This window comes from Pyrus communis, chromosome 5 (assembly GCF_041283825.1).
Source record: "Pyrus communis isolate YQ-2024b chromosome 5, ASM4128382v1, whole genome shotgun sequence".
In the NCBI taxonomy this organism is placed as follows: Eukaryota; Viridiplantae; Streptophyta; class Magnoliopsida; order Rosales; family Rosaceae; genus Pyrus; species Pyrus communis.
In genome coordinates this window covers 32,065,833-32,083,595 of record NC_142569.1, presented here as the reverse complement: position 1 = coordinate 32,083,595, position 17,763 = coordinate 32,065,833, and positions in this window count along the sequence as shown.

Genomic DNA, 17,763 nt, shown 5'->3' with positions numbered 1-17,763 from the left:
AAATCATTGCAAGCTTCTGTTGCCACTTTCATGGTTTTATTAGGAAAGGGAAACACATTATTAAAACTTGCATGACATCTAGCTTTCCAGATTTCCCAGCAAAGGAAATAGATAGAAGATAAAACTTTAGGTAAAGTCATACACGAGCCATGTACTATCGAAGAGAGAGCCAAAAACCATATGTCAAAAAAAAGTGATGGATTGATGATCGATGTGATAGTTTAGCCCAGACGCAAACCAAACTAAAGAAGTCCACGGGCAGAGAAAAAACATATGCTCAGCAGTTTCAGGCTCATTTTTACAAATGGGACAAAGGGGATTATTTCGAACCCGATGGCGAAAGAGATTTTTCATGGTCGGGAGAGAATTGTTAGCAATCCTCTAGAAAAAGAACTTGATTTTTAGGAGATTAGCCATTCCCCAAATGAGTTTCTAGAAAACAAGATCCACATATAGAGGTTGACCAGCATTATTGGTAAATAAGGTTTGGTTGCCCAAGGTAATTGCATGACCAAAGACATAACCCGATGTGATAAAGTAATCACCATTGAAGGACCACGGCCAAATAAGACGATCAGGAAATGAAAGATCACCAAGGATGATACTCTCAATAGTTGTAGATTCCACGTGATGGAGGAGATTGCGTATAGCCCCCAGGTTCCAAGATCGATCCGACACTGAAATAATATATTTTCCCACCGTAGCCACATTGTCCAGGACATGACAAGTCAAGTGGAGTAGGCAATCAGGAGTGCTAGTAAGCCATTTATCTTGCTAGATGCAGACACGTCTCCTATCACCAATTTGCCATCTGGCCCATTTGATAATAAAAGCATAACCTTGCAAAGAGGTTGATTCAGGCCCAAGAAGCATGGCTTCCTTGGAGGCATTTAAAGTGTCCCCCGAAGGAAAGTAGCGGCATCACTGAATACGAGCCTAGAAAGCAATAGGTTCAGCCATGAGATGACAAAATTGCTTAGGTAAGAGGGTCGTATTGTAGTCCAGAAATGACGTGCCCCGATCCTGTGTCCGAAAGACAATGGGATGGCCACATGCTGGCCGACACCCAAGGATGACACAAGCCATTTCATGAATGCATATGTTGAGAACATGTAAAACATGCATATAAATGTTGCGCATAACAACGCAATATAGTAATCAAGAACAAACCTTAATAAAATATAATATGCAACTGCCAACAATTTAAAAGTGATAATGCATGACATGTTGAAATCATACTTCTAATTTGAAATACAAGTGAAAGGAATATTAGAAAGTGCTATTACATGATATGTCATACGCAAAGAGGAGGACACAAATTCACCGATATGGGAATGCCTCATAGCTCGGGTTGTATGCCTCATTCCTAGGTCTTGAGGGGGCGTAAAACAAAACATGAGTGGACCAAGTTTATATATAAGTAATACTAAAACGGTTATTCTTCAACGTACTAACCCCCAACTTTAGAAAACTCATATAGCATAATAAGTAATAGGTTTTCTGAAAGCCCTAGCAAACCATAAAACCTTAGTAAAACATATATCATATATAGTGTGCTTAGTAGTGGTATCATTTGCCCGAAGGCTCTTCATCACCCACTCGAAGGCATATATAAGTTTCATTTACCCGAAGGCCCTTCATCAGCCGCCCAAAGGCATATATAAATCTTCCATTAAGTAAGCATAGAAAATCATGAATGTGGAGCAAAAAATAAGCAAGAAAAATATAGAGGCGACCTGTGGATTTTTGGGTGAAAAAGACAAGATTACCCTCAAGGCACACGGGGATTTCTACGTGCAAGCAGTGGGCAATCATCCCTCAATCAAGTCAAAAGTGCCCAAAATAGGTATTTATTTAAAACCTATTTTATTCATCCTCATCAAATATTCTCCACAAGGTAACCTCCAAATCTTTCCTTTCAAATTATATTAATTAGCAACAAATCATGATTCTCATCGAAAAAACCATCCAATTGGCCGGTTCATTTCCTCCTAAAGGGGTTGGCCACACCCTATATAAACACCCTCATTTTCTCCAAAACCTAAGTTCTACACTCTTGCTAAATTCTCCAAACACTTTTCCCTCAAAATTCTAACTTTGGCATAAGAGGTTCTTCGGCCAATCATTGTGAGCACGTGAGGCTCTTGGCCTTGACCAAAGGTGTTATTTGTTTTGTAGGTGCAATTTTGTCTAAGAACAAGAAGGAAGCAATTTGCATCCACAAATCGGTGCTTTCATTGAGAGTTGAGTCACACACTCGTAGAAGACTCTCACATCTAAGGTTTTTCGTTTTCTTGTTCATTTGTAAATTTTTCGTACGTTCTTATTCTTGGAATTTTTATTTCTAAAAATTCTTTGATCAAACGTAAAAGAAAGTACAATGGCAAGAGATTCGGAAACCTTGACGAACGAAAATTCCAATGTTCAAGGATTAGGACCGTGGTGATCTACAAGGCTCAACACAACGATGAGTAGAGCGGTACCACTTCCATGGGGCACCACAGTGGCAACCCCCACAGTAACCACCCTCGGCAAGGCCCATGGTGCCACAACCACAGCCCAAGCTATGTTATTCAAACCCACATGGGCCCAACCTTAAGGCGAGACGGCTCGAGCCACTCAAGCCCGATGCGAGCCCAATGCTTTGCCAAACCGAGCCCTAGCCTCGCACCCTGTGCGCCACACGCTGAGTAGCCCACTCTCTTGGCCTAGCCTATTCCCGTGGCTTTCCAAGCAGCCCAAATTGGTCCAAGATTAGTTTAACCGTCCCAGCTTCAAATTTCTGGGCCTATGATTGAATCGGGGGCGTTTTCACCACATTTCTCCGTGAATTTGACATTTCCCAACTCAAATCTCGAGCTTGGAGTCTACCACACTTCCATTGCTCAAGGAGACGTATTCCTTCTAAGCTCTATCCAAATGGATAACAACACTTGTCTCGACAAGTCATAGAATTGACGAGCGCCCTCGCACATCAGACGACTTTAGTGAATCAGCTCTTGCAGTGCACCGAGATGCAATGTGCCCCAGATGAGGTGTCCTGAAGTAGGACAAGGGCAGACGAAGAACTTCTCCAGTAGAGTCCCGGCAAGCAGCCATTCGACCAGCCACAAATCGAGTGTTCGGGCAGTATACACTCCCAATTGGGTCGTTAAGATAGCGTATACTTTCGTCTTAATGCGCGGAGGAGCATGCACTCTCGGTTACGCCCACGGACAAGCATACACTCATGGACAACCTTTCAGGTGAAGTGTTCATTCGCGGCTAGGCCCGCAATGAGCATCATCCACCTCGCATCGGAGTAAGTAGCACGACAGATGGAAAGAAACAGTCACTCAATCCTGCTCAAGTACAACCGGTAGCTTGCGAAGAATTCCCTTACCTGCTAGGAGTGAACCACATGCATCGTAGTCGTGATATAGACGAGCCAAGTACATAGAAGAGTAGCCTAGACCAACAGGTCACGACTAGAGACAACCGAGAGCTTCACTACCCGAACAAAGATGAATTCAGGAAGAAGTAGAAAGACTCTTGACCAAACGATTGTGCGATTTCCTACGTAACGAGGTCATCGACGATGCGCTATGATAGGACATCCTTCAAAGGAGATGGATACCCAAATAGACACTTGAAGCACAATAATCCTCTATCGAAACAATGACGATTTTATGTGCAAGATATTCGCTACCACTCTACAAGGTGAGGCACAAGATTGGTTCTACACCTTGCTGCCATAATCCATCAGGAGTTTCAATGAACTTTCTTCAGTTTTCACCAAAGAATATTCATCCTATCGCTCGATCAAGAAGAAGTCTGACCACTTGTTCAACATAAAAAAGAACCCAAAGGAGTTGCTTTGCGACTATGTGAAGTGGTTTAAAGCAGAGATGGCAAAGATAGTCGAATGCAACGACTCGATAGCTAGATAAGCCTTCCAAAAAGGACTTCCAGCAAACCACCCGTTGTTCGAAAAATTGATCATGAAAGAAGATCTAACTTTGACAGACTCTTTCGCTCTAACAGAGAAGCATGCGCTTTGGGATAAGGCTCGCTGATCTAGATGTAAGGACTTGAAAGAGAACCTGACATCACTTCCCTACTATCTAAACCGGAAGCAGTGAATGCCCTATTCCCATGTTTGACGATATCTAAAGTAGCAATAAGCTTTACCATCATACGAAAAGAGCTGGGGGCCCGACTACTCCTATTCCACAGTTCAAAAGCTCTCATCGATGCTACCAGAACTTCAAAAGCTAACTTTGGCGATAGTTGTTGCAACCCAGAAGCTCAAGTTATACCTTTAGAAGTATGCAGTCATCTTCATGATGTACTATTCCGCCCAACCCAGACGCGCGACGATAAAAATGTAGACACTAGCGGATGCAAAGTTTTCTAACGAACACAAAACTCAGCCTAAAAGGCATGCCAAAGGCAGACGAACACTAGAAGGATACACTCGAAAACAAGTTTTGTCCTCGTCGCCCCAAAAGATTCTACATTGGAGCAACATATACTAGTAGTTGAGCACCACCTTCTACTGTGTGTCACACGGCCTCAGCCGACCCTTGCTTCATAATTCAACTCTAAAGCTATCGACAGTTAAACATCTCCTACTACGTGTAACATGGCCACAACTCCCTATCGTGCATTCACTCCTAGCCTAGGTGATGCAATAGAGTGACCTAATGACGTTCTAGAAACAGCCGAGCACGCCCTTGGAAATGCCCGGAAGCAGGCATGGTCCTTGTCACCCCAGACGGTTCGATACTCGAGCATGCGATTACTCTAGGCTTCCAGGCATCCAACAACGAAACAGAGTACGAAGCCCTACTAGTAGACCTCCAAATGGAAAAAGACTTGGCGGTGAAAAAGCTTGCAATTCAATCCGATTCCCAACTAATCACCATCCAGATTACTGGGGAGTACACGGCAAAATATCCAAGGATGGCGCAATACTTAGAGAAAGTACGCAAGCAATTTAAGGCATTTCAGACTTACACATACACTCAAGTTTTGTTAGCAAACAACGCCCATGCGGACACACGAGTTGGCATAGGTTTCTCCCTCAACCACCAAATCAAACGTTATATCTCGGTGGAATATCTAGACAAACAAAGCATAGAGGCGGAGTCGATAGCCAAAGTGTCACATGTTAGTACAACTCCAAACTGGCAAAGTTCTATTATAGACTACCTGGTTAATGACACACTGCCTATGGAAAGGTTGAAGTCTAGAAAGCTCCAAATAAAGGCAGCACACTACTACATGTGGACGACATTCTAACCTGAAGATCTTACATCTTACACTAGACCATATCTCTGCTGTCTAGCGCCTCCCGACAACCTAAAGGTTCTAAGCTCAATATATGAAGGTGTTTGTGGAAATCACTCTAGAGGCCGACCTTAGCGTAAAAGGTTCTTAACGGAGGCTACTACGGCCCTACCATGCATCAAAAAGCTAAGGAGTTAGTGTAAAAGTGCGATCACTGCCAACGCTACAAGTCGGTACCAGCATTGTCTGCCAGTGAGCTATACCCATAGATAAGTCATTGGCCGTTCATGCAGTAGACAATCGACTTGGTAAGGCCAATGTCGCCTGCTACTAAAGGTAAATACATGATGATCGTGGCAACCAATTACTTCACCAAATGGGTAGAAGCAGAGCCCATGACAACCATTACTCAGAAGAACATAAAGCGCTTTATATGGAAGAACATCATTTGCCGATTGGGGATCCCTCAATCTATCGTCACCGACAACGGCTTGTAATTCGTGGGCAAAGATTTGGTGAAGTTTTTCCAAAAATATGACATCAAGCAGCATATGTCCACGCCAAGATATCCTCAAGGCTATAGGCGGGCCGAAACATCCAACAAGATGATTCTCGACTGCCTCAAGAAATCCCTTACCAACAAGGAGGGAAAATAGCCAAACAAACTCCCCGGATATCTATGAAGATATCACACCACTAAAAGACGAGCAACCAGTGAGACTCCTTTCTCTTTGGCATTTGGCTAAAAAACAATCATTTATCCTAATGTCATCGAGCCAAGTATCAGCACTCTACTGCCAAACATTGAGCAGAACAATAAGGAGATGGCCACAAGCTTAGATCTGGTAGAGGAGAAGCGCGAGTATACAATTACCTGCATCGCAGCCTACCAGCAGCAGCTCATTTCTAGCTACAACAAAAGGGCCAAGATCCAATAGTTTCAGCCAAGAGATCTAGGCCTAAGAAAAACCTTCATCACAGCCTGCAGAGAAGGCTCTAAAAAGATGGATTCCATCTGGTAAGAGTAGCTACGCCCCTGCCACCATGAACAACAAAGAGATCGAAAAGCAGTGGAACACCTACAATCTAAAGAAGTACCATGCGTGACTTCCCACTATATCAAAAGCCTGAAGACTCAAGTAGCTCGATGGGCACCACTTTGCAAACCGAGGACTATCTAGTTGTTATGCAGTTCATACCTTATAATTAAGTTCTCGTTCATTTCACTCATTTTTCAATGAGGAATTCAGAAGTAATCTATAACTTGGCTCAGCTGCATGCTTATAACAGCTGATCACTTCTGCATTTCAAAACAAGACTGTGTTTTTCTTTGGTACTCATCGCAGGAATTGTGTCCCCCGAGGGACCAACCATGCTTTCCAGTGCAAGATGACAAACTAATTGCTCTCTAGTGCGAGAGGGTAAACTAATTCCCCGACACCCACATGGGTCTGCTCTCCAAGGCGAGAGGATAAACTTACACTCCAAATATCCAAATGTGGATGAGCCAGGTTGCCCTAATATAACTAGATGTATGATGGCTTAAGCTGAGATTCTTAAAAGTAGCCACAATGGCCTTTTTCAAGGTTTAGCTAACTGAAGGATTTTAGGTCTCTTGGCCCAATCCGTGGGGAACTGGGCCTTAGAGACGAAGGGGGCACATTACGCAGTACGCCATAAAGACGGCTGCCCTGGAACCTTAAAGCTGCTACCGAGTGTACTAAGTTAGCCTACAGTTTCTAGAAGGCTGCCTACGACTTGCCCTTCAAGCAGTAAAGCCGCACTAGACTTATACAACTGCACATTCTTGTGAAAGGTTAAACAAGTTAGCGTGCATATATGAAGCTTTATCCACTGCCGACATGCTACGTAGTCAATAAGCTTCACTTCTGCCAAGCACGGAACGATCTACACCAAGTCTTAAAGTGATGTGATACTTGCTACACAACCTACGGAATTAGAGAAAGCCAAGGTTAACAGCCTAGTGGTCGCGCAGACTTGTCAAGTAAGGTGTCCAGTTGCCAACCCTATGGCTAACAACTTTGCAAAGTTCTACACTAACACCTACGGTTGCATAGGCTACGCGGCCTATCTGCTTATAAAAAAGTAGCATGCTTACCATTGGTCTATAAGGTCTAAAGGTTAGGGCATGAATAAAAGAAGTGAAGATGGAGAAAAGCGAATGAAGTAAGTTTATTAAATTTTCTAGCAAAATTGATAAACGACTAGCAAAGACTAAACGAGTTTAAGTAAAGCAAAAGCAACAAGAAAAAAAAAATTCCTAAAGGCTACATAGAAGGCTACTTCTCAGCAGCTTAGACACTCCATGACTACTAGGTCATCATACCTTTAGTAGTCGCGACACCCTCAGCAGCGGCACCATCCAGTTCTTCATCATTGGCTACCCCAACCTAGGCACCAACTTCTTCGACTACTTCACCAAAGAAGCCTTAAAAGTAAAGGCAAACAAGTATTCTAGAGAAATAAAGAAGGTTTGAAAGTCTTTCCCAGCAAACTTGAAGTCAGATGGCTTACTAAAGGGATGATCTATTAACTCAGCTTGTAGAAATCATCATGACTCTGAACAAGCGAAGCCTCGAGACCAACCTTCTCACCCTTCAGCTGCTCATTCTCCTCGAGCAGACCAACACGAATGCACCGTAGCTCATCCACTTATTTCTTTAAACTTTCGTTGATCTTCAACGTATGTTGGAGTTCCAACACTTGGGGTTCAAGCCTATCAACGATCTTTTTGAAGTGGATCACTTTGTTATAAGCAGCAATCAACTCTTCATCCTTTGCATAAGCAGCGGAATGAAGCTCAGAAACGGCACGCTCAAGATCTTGAATTTGAGAAGAATAAGCTTCAGCTGCCATAACTTTTGCCACCTCCTTGGCAGCCTTGGTATCCTTTTGGTCAAGAAGCATAGACTCGGCTGCCAAAATAGTCATTTTCTACATCATGGCAAGTAAGGCGGTCTTCCTATACTCGGTCGTATGCTTTGCAAAGGAACTTGGGCAAACAACTTCTCTGACACCATCGACAAACTTGGCACAAGAGTCCATGTCTTCAAGCAGGTATGGTTTAAAAAATGCATAGACCTCAACAGCTTTCCCAGAAGCAAGCTTAGTGGATGTCACATAATTGCCCATGAGAACAGTCTCCTCCTTCCCAGCAGGCGAATCAGTCTTAGTAGCAAAGGGAGTGGGCCTTGACGCCACTTTAGCAGTAGAGTCCACCTTATCGTTTTTTATAATAACAAGCCTCTTCAACGGTGAACCAAACCTAGCTCCCAATGGACGTCTTGGTATAAACTTCGGCACTAGGGGCATGACAGGACCTCTACGCTGAGCAATCATATCAGCAATCATACTAGCCATTCTCGACATGGCAGGTGCCACATGCTCAGATCTAGCAGCCTCATTTTTCTTCCCATTGGAAAAAGTCATGTTAATCACATGCCTCTTGGCAACAGGCGGGGAATATCTCGTATTTCCACCTTCATTCATAGTAGGCTCCACGACAACAATCAAACGAGCCAATGCATTCACCTTAATCCTCTTTACCTTCTCTCTCACGAGCAGCCCACATTTCTCCCGGTGAAGAGGATTAAGCAGCCAACGCCATTCACAGTACTAAGCAGGGGAGCTCAACCCATACTGGCTTTTCCCTTATTTTTTTCTCTCGGACCAGCAGGCAGGAGGCTTGCATGCCCAACATTCCAGCATTCTTACAGCCCAACAGCCCATGAGGTCCGCAACCTCCTCATTTCTCTCAATTGCCAGCCTGGCTTGCGTCAGGTCCAAGAGTTCAAATGACATAAGTCATACAGCTTGCCTAGCACTACGCCCCAACGCCTCAATCCACAGCCCCAACAAAATATAATTTCTATGAATCACAACAAAATATAGATGCTCTTATAATACCATCTTCAAATTATGACACACATTAAACACGCTAAATAGGTCCCTTAAACCATACATCAACCTCAAGTTGTACAATGTCTCTTCATATCAAAGCTCCCTCAAGTTGTACAATTAAAAAAAAAAAAAACTAAATTGATTCAGCCATTAAGTAATACCAGAATTCCTAAAATTAAAATTTCTTGTCATTTTCATTGTAATTGATAACCACGTTATATTTCAATCCATTTCGCAGAGATTAAAACTTAAGATCAGTGAATTAAGAAAGAAATCAAATTAGAATAGAATAACTAAATCTAGAAAGAGCACATTAGACTATGCTAAAACTAGCATCGACTTAAGACATGCCAACAATTACGAGCTGAGCTAATCTAGCAAGTTTATAACTTCCAAAGTACCAAAAAGACACTTATTGCAATCGATTAAAAGTTGCACGGAAACCGTATAGTTGTTCATATGCTTCTGTTTTTTTTTTTTTTTTTTTTTTTTTTTTTTTTCAGATTTAAGGTTAAATGAACAATTATGATTTTTTCCATTTCACATAAAGTTATTCGTAAACTACTTGTATCAGACTGAGTAATCTATTGTGTGAGACATAGGAGGATTATCTCATTAACTCATTCAATCTAGAAAATGTTTAGACATAACAATCAAGCTATTTCAGTAGTTTTAAGCTTACCGTAACAACTTGTTTATCCTTATGTTATTTCTTTTAAAGTGGAGTCATGTCTATAGATGATCGGATCTTACGCTCATGGGAGACCAGCTCTATGCAAGCTACAACTTTGAACGCATATACCTCTACTAGGTGTGAGTTTCTTGTTCCATTTGTGATAACTTGCTCTAGTTGACACCTGAATTATCACATCTTCTGTCTCGCTACCATTTCCTTTCAGTCGAGCTACTTTGTTATCCTCTACCTCTACTCTGAGATACGAACTTGACAACTTCATAGTAATATCTTTTCAAGTACTCCTATAAAGATATGATTTTCCTTTTTTTTTCGACAACAACGAAACCTCAAAATTTTCAATAATGTAGAAAGTTATAAATTAGCAGAAAAAAGTGTTTAAATTCATAATGTCAAAGGTTCAAGATTGATGTAGAAATCAATCAAGGTTGACGCCATCCACCTGTGTTATGATTTATGATTGCCTTAACCACAATTATAATTGAGTTAGTTGTTATTAGGCAATTCATTAGGAAATGGCAATTGGGAAGAGTGTTTGGGAACGAGGGAAAGAGATCCTCTCTGGATCTCTTTCACTAAAGCCACCGGATCAAGTGATTCGAGTCTTTGAAATTTCATCCAATGGCCAAAAATTATTATAGTTTTTAATCGATCAAAACAGGTGGGCCATTGGATGAAATTTCAAAGGCCCGAATCACTTGATCTAGTGGCCTTGGTGGAAGAGATCCAAAAAAGATCTTTTTTCGGGAACAAGTATATGAAGCAAGAAGTGAGTGAAGTTTTGTATCATATCAGTTTTACAAAGAAAATTAAATACAAAAAGATATTGGAGCTTAGTTCCATCTCTTCTTCTCTCTTTTCTCCCTCTTCCTACATATTATATGTGCTACTTGCAGGTTCAATAGGGTTTTTGAGAACCGGATCTTATCAATGGTTATCATCCTTCTTGAATCCTGGTTTCCCTTCTATGGATGCAGGCCAAACCCCTCCGCATAGTCTTTCATCCATGGAGACTCGTGTAGCTGCCTTTGAAGCATCCGTCCCTGCTCTCCCATAATCGATTCAATTGTCGATTTCGGTGGCGCTTTCCTCTCTTTTTATTGCCCTGGATGCCAAACTTGAGGCACGTTTCGAACGACTCCCCCGTGAGCTATCATTTGACTCTGAATGAGGTTCACATCTAGCCCTAATGTCTTGATGTTGTCCAATGACGTTGAATTGCTCGATGTCGATCATAATAGGCTTCAATGTTTTGGGATCCACGACGAGGAAGGAAACCCACCATGAATTCCCTCGATATCCATGACAGAATTAGAATTTTTGTTGAGGGACAATTTCTTCTTTAGTTCAAGAAAACTTTGAGGGATGGAGAATGCAATCATATGGCTTCAAGTATAGGATAAATGGTTCATCATGAATATGTTATTTGGTATATACACCGTTAATTTGTTTGGTGCATTAGATGACTAAACGGTCATTACTTCGAATGATTTTTTTTTTTTTTTTTTTTTTGTAGAGATGATCTTCAAATGAAGATTAATAAATTAAACGTTTCCTATTATGAAATTTCTACTTTGAAGATACATTATTTGCAAGTAAAAAAATGAGCTCATCCCCAAGGGAAAATGCAAGTATTATCCCTTAGATTATATTTAACATTTTAATTTGTGGTTTTGATTTTGGAATGATATAAACACCACATGATAAGCATGGTCCATATATCTCAATAAATAAGTATGTTTAGTTGGAAGGAATATATAATGTACTGAAGGAATTTAATTGAAGAAATTTATTTGTGAGAAGGGCCAATTTTTAACTATTATACCAAATAAGTTTAACGATAATACAAATAAATACAAACTAGGCAGATGGTGAGAGGGTCAGTTGACCACTCTAGGCCTTAATTGGCTCACCTTTGAGCAAATGAATGATTTACCCAATTACTAAGTTTTGTATTCTTTACTTGCTATGACATGTGAAGAAAATTGTAGAAACAAACATTTAAAAAAAAAAAAAGGAGACAAATTTTTTGGTCAACAAGAGATTCATTGAAAATGAGACAAAAACCCCAGAACAAGTACATGGCCAAGACAACAGTGCCTAAGAAGAAACAGTAAGTAATGACAAACTAGGACACGACACCGACCACGTGAACAAGGAGGAATAACAAGACTTGAAGCGAACCAAGGCTTAATGTGGACATGGTAGACTATCGTTAGATAAAATATGGACGAGAGCAAATGGGGGTCTGGTCACCTAGACTTCCAAACACATCTTTCTTTTACACTACAAAGCAACCTAGTTGGCTGCAAAATTCGTTTGGCAGGGGATCTAAGACCAGCGAAGGAACTGGAATCTGTGACTGAAATTACTAATTTGATTGAGGATAGGGAAGATGGTCCAACGAGATTGACGGGAGGATCCGTTGATGCTTTGAACCAATGTCGTGGTATCAGATTCAAAAATCACCTTGGAGAAGTTATTTTGCATTGCCAATTCCATGGCAAGAATGACACATTTAGCCTCAACTTCTAATGGGTTGGCAGTTGTGCCCTTGGCTTTTTTACTTATGATTAACTTCCCAAATGCATCTCGAACCACCATTCCAAGACCCGAGCACAGAGAAACCTTAAACCCCGAGGCGTCACAGTTGATCTTAACAATATTTGGCGGGGGAGGAATCCAAGTTGGAGGATGTAGTAGGTTAGCCCGAGGATAAACAGGAACCGTGGAAACATTAATAAAATCATTGCAAGCTTTTATTGCCACTTTCATGGTTTTATTATGAGAGGGGAGAACATTATTAAAACTTGCATGACATCTAGCCTTCTAGATTTCCCAGCAAAGAAAAGAGACAGAAGATAAAACTTTAGGTAAGGTCATACCTGAGCCATCTACCACTGAAGAGAGAGCCAACAACCATCTGTCAAAAGAAGTGATGGATTGACGATCGATGCGATAGTTTAGCCTATACGCGAACCAAACCGTAGAAGTCCACATGCAAAGGAAAAACATATGCTCAATAGTTTCAGGCCCATTCTTACAAATGGGACAAAGGGGAGTGAAAAAGACTCTTCATGGTTGGGAGACAATTGTTAGCAATCCTTAAAAAAAAAACTTGATTTTTGGAAGAGTAACCATTCCCCAAATGAGTTTGCAGATGATAGGATCCACACAAATAGATTGACTAGCATTATTGGTAGATAGGGTTTGGTTGCCCAGGGTAATTGCATGACCAAAGGCATAACCCAATTTAACAAAGTAATCACCATTGAGGGACCACGACCAATAAGATGACCGGGGAAGGAAAGATCATCAAGGATGATACTCTCAATAGCCGCAGATTCCATAGGAGGGAGGATATTGCGTATAGGCCCTAGGTTCCAAGATCGATCCGACACTGAAATAATATTTATGGCCACCGTAGCCATATTGTTCGAGACATGATTGCTAGTAAGCCATTTGTCTTGCTAGATGCAGACACGTCTCCCATCACCAGTTTTCCATCCGGCCCATTTGATAATAAAAGCCCAACCTTGCAAGAAACTGCTCCAAGCCCAAGAAGCACGGCTTCCTTTGGAGGAATTTAAAGCATCATCCGAAGGAAAGTAGCGACCCCGCAGAATACGAGCATAAAAAGCAATAGGTTCAACCATGAGAAACCAAAATTGCTTAGCTAAGAGGGCCATATTGTAGTCCACAAGGCTTCGAAATCCAAGACCACCCGCAGACTTAGAGGCACACATAGCCGGCCAATTTCGCAAATGAATCTTATGCTTATTCTCCCTCTAACTAGAAAGGCATCAATATCGTGGCAGAAAGTGGCCGAGAACAAGAAACAATTCATATGATAGGTAGGAATGGCTATGGCAACAACTTTAATAAAAACTTCATGACCAGCTAAAGATAATGATGTCGATTTTCAACTGTGAATCTTTAGAGCGATTCACACTTTAACAAAAGAGTGAGCTTTTTTTTTAGACCGCCCCTACACGGTAGGCAAGCCAAGATATTTCCCCCAGTCTGAGGTTTGAGGAATATTGAATAAAGTACATGCATCATTAATGACAATCTGGGGAATATTTGCTGAGAAGAAAATGGAAGATTTCTGAAGATTAATAGTTTGGCCAGATGCCGCACAATACAAATCCAAAATTCTCAGCAGAGCATTGCAATTATCCTAATTAGCCATAATGAAGAAAAACGAGTTATCTACGAAAAACAAGTAAGAGAGCATCAGGCAAAAAGGGGCTAGAGAAACACCAGACAGAGCACATACCTCGCAATGATCAGCAATCAGGGATGAAAAAGCGTCAATGATAAAGAGAAATAGGTAAAGAGAAAATGGGTCACCCTGATGTAGTCCTCTAGAAGGAATAAACTTTTCCCCACACTTGCCATTGAAAGTGACAGAAAATGAGACCGTTCTTACGCAAGTTATAACCATAGAAACCCATCTTGTTTGAAATCCCAATCAAAGTAGCACTGCTTCCAGAAAGTCCCATTCAACATGATCGTAAGCCTTGTTCATATCAACTTTAAGACCCAACTCAAAATTCCGAATTAATTTTTGTGCTTCAGATAATGGAAAGCCTCATGAGCAACAAAAATATTGTTTTGAATTTGATGTCCCGGGACGAAAGCACTCTGGTGGTGAGAGATGAGGCTTGGGAGATATGGTTTTAACCGATTTGTCATCAACTTGGAAAAGATCTTGTGCGCAAAGTTACAGAGGCTGATGGGATGAAATTAAGAGATAGACTCAGGCACTTGCACCTTGGGAATAAAGACAATATTGGTATGGTTCATCTCTTAAAGATAATATTATTAACAATCTCCCAACAAGTGTGGTAAAAATTTCCATGGAAACCATCAGGACCTGCAGCTTTAAGACCTCCAATTCGAACACTGCAAATTTGATCTACTCTAGGGTGAAGGGCATGAGAAGATTAGCATTAATTTAAGGAGTAACCACCTACTTGAGACTCGCAAGGGCAGGCGAGAAGAAAGTCTTAAAATAGGCGTTAATGTGATTTCTAATCTGACCATCTTCTTCCAACCAAACATCTTCAAAATCTTTACGCTTCAGAATGTGATTTCTTTGGTGGTGCTGGATCACTGAGCGGTGGTAAAAGGCAGTATTTTTGTCTCCATCATGCAACCAGTTAATATGCAATCTCTGGAGCCAATAGAGTTCTTCATTTCTCCAAACCTCCCCCAACTTCTTAATGGTTGTTAAGTGAACCTCACGTTTAGTGCCGGCATAAGGCTGAAAGTCATTACTTTGAGAACTTTGAGCAACTTATTTATAGTTGTTATGTTGTTAGAGAATTTTTTGCTCTAAGATGACAACATTCGAGAACAATGAGATAACTTATTAGACAAGGCATACCCAAAGTAATTATTTATATTATCATTCCAAGCTTCTTTTAAAACACTAAGAAACTCAGAATTCCTGAGCCAAAAAGCTTCAAGGGAGAAAGGACGGGGACCAAGAGCAACATCAGGAGCATATTGAATAATTAAGGGCATATGATTGAAGCCAATTAAAGGGTCGTGGGATATCACCATGTCAGGCCAACATTCTGTCCATAAGAAATTAGTAACAGCTCGATCCAACCTTTCCGCAATCTTCCCGACTCCTCCCAATCTCTTTCCCATGTGAAAATTGGGCCACAATACCCAAGGTCAACAAGAGATTTTTGGTGCATGAAAAGTTTTAAATATCTGGTATGGCCATGATCCTAATCTCGTCCACCTTTTTTTTTTCATGCGCCCATAGTAATTCATTAAAATCACCAACACAAAGGTAAGGCATACCAGGATCCGAGAGGGATGTGTCGACTTGCTCTTAAAAAAAGCTTTTTGGTGGTTGTGAGGAGGACCATAAAACCATGAGATATGGATAGGAGTAGTCGCCAACTTCCCTTGGATACTTGTATCGATGACATATTTGTTGGCTGAGAGGATTTGGATAGTAGTACCATCTTTCCACCAAAGGCATAACCCACTAGATCTACCTACTGCAGGAACAAAAAATGAATTACAAAAACCTAGGGAACGTCCCACTTTTTGGACTACATCATTCTTACATTTTGTTTTAGATAAAAAACCATTTAATGGGTTATTTATACGTAATTGCTCACGAAGAACATCCACTGTGAAGTCTTGCCTAATCCTTTGACAGTTCCAAGCTAGGTAGATCACTTATCCCCCGTGGCTGCATCAAGCCAGCCACCAGTGCCCTGGAAAATGATAGGATTCTCCACACCCTTGAAGGTAGTGTTGTCAATCCTATCTGGTGAGTGAGGAGATGAAGCAATGGTATCCATATTATTTGAATCTTCGACTGAGGTAGTTGGTTTAGTTATTGCTATATGAGAGAGACCAACCTAGGCCCAATGAGGGTTAGGACAACCACGAGCACAAGCATAAGTAGCCAATCTTGCTTTCTTAGATAACTTGGTTTCTTGCACCACAGTGGGAGAAAGTTGATTTTCCAAGAGTAAAGTTTTTTGTTTTTTTATACCTGAGTCCACCTCACAAGTAGGGACCTTTCTCTTCTAAGCATTCCTGACAGGCATACGATCCAAAGGTGGTTTTCCCAAATTTTCCATTAAAAGACTTTGAGTAATGGTGGATATGGTCGGTCTAAGAGAAGACTTAACTTTCGTGATAGGAGTAGCATTTAGGTTTCTGGAGAAAAAAGGCATGGGTTGGTGGTTGTGGATTGTTACTAATGGAGAGTCCCATAAGGCTGGAAATTGTGGATAGAGTCTCATTTGAGTAAAAGCGTTAAGACAGAAAATGATCCCCTTCAAGAAGATATGTTGTTGACTTAGGTGAGGTAGCAGAATTTGGGGTGTAATGAGTAAAAAATGTTGACTTTGAGGTTGGTAAAAAAGTCATAGTTGAGTGAGAGAACTTAGCATGCCAGCTGATAGTGGAAATATTTGTGGATGGTGGATATATTTTTTTTTTTGCAGGAAGTCAAATGCCGACATGTTCATAGAAAAATTAGAGTTGATCTCCATATGGGTAGCCATACCTTACATTGGCCAGGTGGTAGGGGGGACATATGGCTCAGTGGCCAGGTGGTAGGGGGGACATATGGCTCAGTAGGAGACAGACTGAGGGACAAAAATGGTTCACCCTAAAAAATTGCTCGATGTGTCATGGTGGAGAGGATAATAGCAGAAGCACCAATCAACGACGATTTTGGTATAACGGTTTCCAGAACCAAGGGAAGACCCTGGCCTTTCTTTAGGGTGGAGTTCAAGTGTTTTCCACCCTTACTCACATAATTATTTGAGCAGGAAGTAGCATGAGTGAGTCTTAGTGGGCGGACCTGTTCCCCTACCATAATAGTTAAATAAGGATATTCTTTGTTGACATTTGGCACTTCATACTCACAGTATTTGTCGAAGTGACCAAGTCTTCTGCAATGAAAAAAGAAATTTAAGAGGCGTTCATATTTGAGCATCGCCCATGTTCTTCCACCATCTCTTCTTTGAAGCCAGAATCCATTAGAAAGAGGTTTCCTTGCATCCACTTTAAGCCTTACTCGGAGAAAGTCATGGATTCCATATGGGTATGCAAGATGATCATCCACATCAATGACTTCCCTAAATGGATTCCCAAAGAGACGAGCATTTTCAGAGGAAAAATCCTCCAAAGGCACAACATGCATTTGAACCCAGTAGTTGATCCAGTAAGCTGGTATTTCCTCAAAGGTGAGGTGCGGTGGCAACTTGTGAATGGCAAGGTAGTCTCTAGCTATATTCCAAGGCCCATCATTAAGGACCCTATTGGCTGTTGACTCTGAGGGTGCAATGATGATAAAGGTTGTGTTCGTACGAGCTGAGACTTTGAAGTCG